The 6,835-nt window shown below is 40.4% G+C and overlaps 1 long non-coding RNA gene across 1 annotated transcript in view; it reads left to right on the top strand.

Annotated features, from left to right (window-relative positions):
• LOC307046628 overlaps window positions 1–6,268 on the top strand; it is a 9,719-nt gene extending 3,451 nt beyond the window's left edge. The window contains exon 3 of the long non-coding RNA XR_013810162.1: window positions 4,480–6,268. This is a non-coding gene — a long non-coding RNA (uncharacterized lncRNA). The remainder of the gene's footprint in view (window positions 1–4,479) is intronic.
• The last annotated feature ends 567 nt before the right edge of the window (window positions 6,269–6,835 follow it).

The raw sequence follows: 6,835 nt of genomic DNA, 5'->3' as shown, positions 1-6,835 counted from the left end.
GGGCCCGAATCTCACACACACACACACACACACACACACACACACACACACACACACACACACACACACACACACACACACACACACACACACACACACACACACACACACACACACACACACACACACACACACACACACACACACACACACACACACACACACACACACACACACACACACACACACACACTCGTACAAAAAGAAAAGTATGACCCGTTACGGAAGCCTCAAAGAGCAACATCATTAAGGAACAGTAAGTGCTTGTTTTCACATCCACCTTTTTTGGTGCACCACCAGCGTTTTGCCAGCATGTCAGAACGCAGGTACGGCAAGATAAATCTTTTTTTTGCCTGTGAGAGCCCAGCTCCTTGTGGGGTGGTGTTCTCAGCTTCACGCTCCACCAACGCTGAAATAAAGCCCTGTGCGAGGCATTTCAACAGTGCTTAAGGTTGTCGGTGGCCGTGTAATTTATGAGTTGAGAGGACTTCGTTTTTAAGTTTACTGTGACCTACAATCTTCTAGCATTCATGGGTGGAGAAAAGAGCTGTGTGAGTCATACTGTAGGAAACTTACAACACCCCTCCAATTACCTTAAACAAAGGCAGTCTGAGTGATACCTGTAGCACGGCTCAGATGCTAAATGTGACCTAAAGTGATTGGACGTACCGGCACTTTTTCAGGTTAGGGGTTCGGTCACCTGTAGGTCAGTATGGAGCTGGTTGTAGCTGTTCTATTCATGGACCACAGCTCTCAGTGGGTGGTCGTAAAGACAGACTGACAGACAGACTTGTGCTTGCTGGCATTAGGAAAGAAAAGCCTCTACGGAAAAGGACAGTGATTGGGTTTTTGGCTTTTTTTGCTGTTTGACATTTTTAATTAAAAGAGATAGACTCAATATTTCATTTTTGCATATATATTTGTGTATTGGTTGGGATACTTCAGACAAATGTACTGTGAGGTTTACATATATTTTTCAAAATTAGGAATGATTAAATAACAACACTTTTTTTTCTATTTGTCTGCCTAAAAATATTTAAATAGTTTAAAATATCCATTTTGGATAAAAATACGAGAGGCTTCATTGTTTATCTACAAAAACACAAACAAAATAATAAATGAGTATTAAATATGGGAAATCCTATTTACAAAGTGCAAACTGTGTTTAACATCAATTTAGAAATGTGATTTATAGTTGCAGTTTTTAAACCGTTAAACATCTATATTTACATATCTGGTGTTTGCCCTTTTTACAACGAGTGGATATATGACTTGATAATTGTGTTTTATTGCTAAGCCATCAGATAAAATGGAAATTAAACCACACATTATCAGGCTCGTTTTACTAGTGGTTCCACATGTTGTTCCACATCTTGACATTTACAACCAGAGTAATTATACTATGTTTGCATTTTAACCACAAAAACTAAAATATCTGAATTACAAAAAGGGTAGATGGTTATTAAAAGGAAAATAATTAAGAAAGACTTGAGACTAACATATTTTATTGCATTTTTAAATTAGTGTCTTATTTGATTTGATTAATTTAATTTGTGCATAACTTAAAAATTTGATATCTAATTGTCTAAGTAATTATACACAATATGTTGCCGTAAAAAGAAGAAGCATTTTGCTTGGCTAATATTAATGAACCAACTAATTATGAATTGTCATGCAATTCTGTCAATTTAAAGTAACAGCAATACAAACCTCGTAGGCTGCATTAAAGTGAATGAAAAACACAACTGCTTTTATAATATACAAAACAAAGATACAAACGAATAATACATTTTCAAATGAAATTATAATAGAAAACATAAATGAAGCTAAATATGTAGATCTAAACATTTTATTATCATTATATATTTGAATGAATGATTTAATAACTATTTGACAAACCATTAATCTGAAAAATAAAAGCAACAAGCTATTATATACATTTTTTTTAAAACATTCAAATGTGCTCTTTAAAATACATATTTCATGATTTAAAATAAAAATAATTTGTATGGCAGTGTGAAAGATATTTTTATTTTAGTGCCGTTGAGCTGAAAATGCTGCTGCAAAAACAAAGTGCATTTTCTTGCATAAATAAAATTAAAATGAATAGGAGAAGTAAATTGCAGCAGTGTTTTCAGCCTATTTATTTAAATGCCACGGTTCCTGCTTTTTTGACTACAAGGCCACGTTCCATATTCGTTTTTTTGAACGCTTTCAGGGCCCAGCTCAGCCAGACATGGCTGCACCATTCACTTTACCTCTCTGCCAATGTGTGAATGTCAACACCCTGTAAACACCTTTGACACACATGCTTGAATGCGACGGACGAGTTAACTAAACATTCCTGGGTGTTCCCCATAAAGGTCTACCACTCATCCACCAGACTGCACTGACCCGTCTCCCACGCTCCAAACTGCACTCATCCACACATTTTTCCCCTCTATATATCCACATATAAAAAATCTAAATTGAAGTAAAAACATTAAAGGATATAAAATCGAATTTACAATAATTGCCCAGTCCCTATAAGGCAGTTGTCTTCCCGTGTGTGTGTCTTAAACGCTACGGAACAATGCTCTACAAGGATTTGGGAATTTGGGAGTATAATTCCAGCCCCGTGCTTATCGCCACACCCAGACTATTTGAGTGTTTTGAGATGCGGGCTCCCTGAGGACGGATCGAAGGCGTCCTAGTAGAACTGCACATCAAATAAATAGAAGGATGGGATTTATATGGAGGCTGTGTCTATGTCAAACAGGGCTCTGCTGACTGAAGTGATCCCCACGGCCTGAGTGGAAGAGAGGAGGGAGAGGAAGCCTCAGAGGGAAGAGGGATAGCTGCTGAAGAGCACACACACACTCACTCAAACACTCACACAATGTCCCTCTCAGTCCTGGGTTGTGACCGGCCCATGGCATTGGCCAGGTATGTCAACTATGTTTGCCAAGCCATCCATCACCCATGCACCTTCCCTCCTGAAACAGGAACTTTTGTTTCAAGCATGCACTTGTTAAGCCCATCCTTTGACTGCGTTCAACCTAATTTATTTCCTTATAGCAGAGAAAGAGGATTTATTAGCACCTATGTTTTCTTCTTTATTTTCCCCTTATTGTGGGCTGCACAGTGCAAACGTGTTGGTCGAAGCATGGGCGTTGTTGTCACGAAGAGAGATTGCAAGCTACGGTTTGGGGACACCAATGGCCCTTATCGTCGGTGACCAGGGTTAGCAAATAAACACACTGCAGTGAAGTCAAGCTGAATGTAAGGGGGGAAAGATTTATGCTGTGTGACGCTCACATATGACGAGGGTATCAAATGTTTTTATTTTTTGGTCAAATCTCTGCAGAAATAACAGAAAAATAGATTTCAATATGAGAAAATGCTAATCAATTTAGGGAGTTTGTTTTATTTTGTGGGCATGTTATCTTATAGATAACAATTTAAAGAAATGGGTTATTAAATAAAAGAACAAGGAAGTATACAAAGATTGTGAGTTTTATTTGACATTGGAAAGGTTAAGAGGCAGAGAGGTTTCCATAGTTTTCAGGAAGTGCTTTATTGACGCTAACACAAACACATACCTGAGTCATTTGGCTATTGTTGGCCAGCTTGAGAACATATTGTCTAAGTGAGACTCTGACATGAGAACAGGACCACTAAAACGTCTCAAAGAAACTTATGTGTGGGCTGGTATGTTTGCTAAAGCACCTAAGTCGGAGCTTTACTTCGTTCCCTGAAACACAACCTTCATTTATCTTTTGACTCGTACTCTATCTAAAAGTGCTACGTTAATGATTGACTCCCGGCGCACCAAGCATCCTGCGTTGAGTGGCCACTTTGCCTCCTCTTTTGCTTCATTTTCAGCCGTAAATGTTTGTGATCTCACCTCCTCTCCAACTCCCATACAGTATTATTTGGCCTGGGGGGGGGGCGGGGGTTAGTGCGGGGTCATGACTAACTTTCAATAAAGAACCATTGGCATGCTGAGTTAAACGGCACATAAGAGTTTGTCTCCGAGCCTTTTAGTGCTTTATAAGAATGTGGCTGTGTAAACTTAATCTCCCCTCTAGATAAATTCGAGCCTGCTTTGTGAAAGCAAGTTCATGCAATCTTTTTTTCTTCCTCCTGTTCTATAGCCCACTTTGACAGGCGTGAAATGAGTCCTGGACTTTTCATTGACAGTTCAAGATGGAGAGCAAACTGAGATTAGGGCATGTTAATTAATTGTGGGATCGGTAAAGTGGCCTCTCATACTGGGGAATACTTATTGCCATCCTGCCAATCAGTGACTATAGTGATGTTTTTAATCGACATATAGCCGTAATTATTCCAACTTTGTTTGGAACTTCTGACTTCCAGTGTTATCAAGCAAACTTGTTGAGATATTAATGTTACGTAGCAACTAACCTCGACCAGTTAAAAGCTTATTATATTCTGAAACAACATACAATGTTATGTAATATTGCCCTCTCTTTACAGATGGACATGGCCAACGCTGAAGGACACTTTTCCAATACTGATTTCCGTCTACTTTCATCGCCCTGCATCGAGCGACCCGAAAGTACTTCCCCGTCGATGTACTTGGCTATATCTACGTCTGACCTGTCTGCCATATGTAATATCAAAGCCTCTGTCAGCGTGGAGCTGAATGGGAACAAAAGAGAGGCCTCCATTAATGATTAACTGTTCTAAAAGCCCCGGCTTTTGTATTCCCATGGTGCCCAGGCTATCTGGCCACCATGTGACATGCTCACAGCATTTTTCGAGCAGATTGGGGGAAAGCTAGTGAGCAAACACAGGTGCTTTGGAGCAGCGTTGCCGACGCTGTCAGGGACAACCACAAACAAGAGCAGCTATGCCTGGCTAAATGAATCCCCACCCCTCCCAACACTATCACCACCTCCACCCCCCACTGCCCGCTCTCTGTCGCTAGCTAACTTGTTTGCTAGCACCCTATAGCTTTCTCCTTGCAAAGCTTTACTTCCAGAGAGACCCCCCCCCCTGCCAATACAAGTCCAACGTCCACCACAGCACAACTTCTCACACCCTCCACAGAAACAAACAAATAAAAGTGAGGAAGGGCGACCACTTCTTTGAGGTGATGGCATTTGCTGTGGTCACGACTAGTGGGAGGGCAAACAAATTAATGGTGTTGGAGGTTTTCACTTTCCAAACCAAACTAAATGTCTTTTAGTTCAAGTGGGGCAATTCCACTGACCCTGGTGTCAGATGCTGTTTAAGGGTTGCACACTCTTGCACTTGAAATGCAGAGAGGAGGCCGTAAGAACATTAAACAGGGCTTGAGTATTGGTACACATGAGCCATGGTGAGTTGAAACACCTCAAAGTGACAAATACAACTTAAATATGGGTAATAAACACTTTACTTTTGCTTTCTAAATGTTGACAACAAAGTCAAAAGGAGGTGTTTGGAGCACTTAACCTTTTCACCAGGCTGACTGATTGTTCACAGTGGCTGGGGGAGGGGGGCGGGGGGCTGTGTAGCTCAACTTTGATAAGACAATCAGATGATAGGATGTCGTTATCTTAACATGGCTTTCCGGCTGGGGGACAAATGAACAGTGTGTGATAACAGGAACAAAAGCTTGGCTCTTATTGGCTGACTTCTCCAAAGAAAGGAAAACAAATTATCAGGATGGAAAATTCACAAATGGAGCAGTTTATTTCATTTTCAATTTTCTACTCAACCCAGGTCACAGGAACAGTTTTTTTTCTCCCCCTAAATCACTCAAATATTTATATTGTCTCCAGTTGGTTTCACACTCTGCAATTACCTGCGCCTATAAAGCCGAGATTATCGCTGGAAGATGATAAAAAACGTTTTAAAACAAACATCAACAGGAGAGGAAATTAAGTTGTAAAAGGGAGAACGATAGATGCAGAAAAATGAAGGCTGCTAAAGAGTGACTGGAAAATAAATATGGGCATAAACAGAGAGAAATTAAAGAAGAGGAAAAGGTGTGTGAGAGAAGAAGTGATGGAAAGATGGAGAAAGAAGACGGTCAGAAGTGGTTTCTTCAAAGCCCCGCTACTGATGGGTAAAAACGCCACTTCTGTCTGGGTTTTCTGACTTTTGGAGCCAGGGAGGGGTGTGTATACTCAAGGATTCACTCAGGGCTCTGTTTGCTCTATTGCCAAAAAATGATTGGAAAGAATATTGGTGCCCTGGCACGAAATGTTAGAACTTTCTTAGAAATAAAAAAACGTTGTATAAATTGCATGAATAAAATATTTATTTTCAAACCAAAGGTGTCGTGTTTTATTTGAAATGTTGTCTTTAAAGAACTTTAAAAACGTGCAGTCTTTTCAAATGTACATTTTCTTACGTTTAATTAACTTAAAGCATTCTTTCAGGGACTAACAGAGAGAGTTTAAATGGGCAGCTCATCCCACCCCCTGTTCTGGGATTTAGCTTCTGCTGGACGTGAGCTGAGTCTGATCAGAGGAGTTACAAATCCTCACTTTTTAGGGGTCTTACTGTAATGCACAGGCCTGTTGGCCACAGTAAAGTGTGGGGGCCCAAACATCTCGAGAGGGATTTGAGACAACATCTTTGTTGCCTCCTCATTGTGTTACGCCGAAAGTCGTCCAGCCCCATTGTCTGACCAAACTCCGCTCAGACCTCGGCTCAACCAAAGAAAAGTTTTTCCAGTAATGAGGTAAGACATGAAAGCTCATTGAACACAGCGACATGTTCAAAGGCCCTTTTGATCTGGCCAGGCACAATGGTAACATTTTGAAAAGAGCAAAGTGTGCTTTAAGCAGCAATGCACTGCATTAACCTTGTCTTTTGACAGGCCCACACCTAGAAAAAA

This window comes from Notothenia rossii, assembly GCF_949606895.1.
Source record: "Notothenia rossii genome assembly, chromosome: 7".
NCBI classification, from domain to species: domain Eukaryota; kingdom Metazoa; phylum Chordata; class Actinopteri; order Perciformes; family Nototheniidae; genus Notothenia; species Notothenia rossii.
Note: the sequence above shows the minus strand (reverse complement) of the source record. Positions and strands in the feature narration are given on the sequence as shown.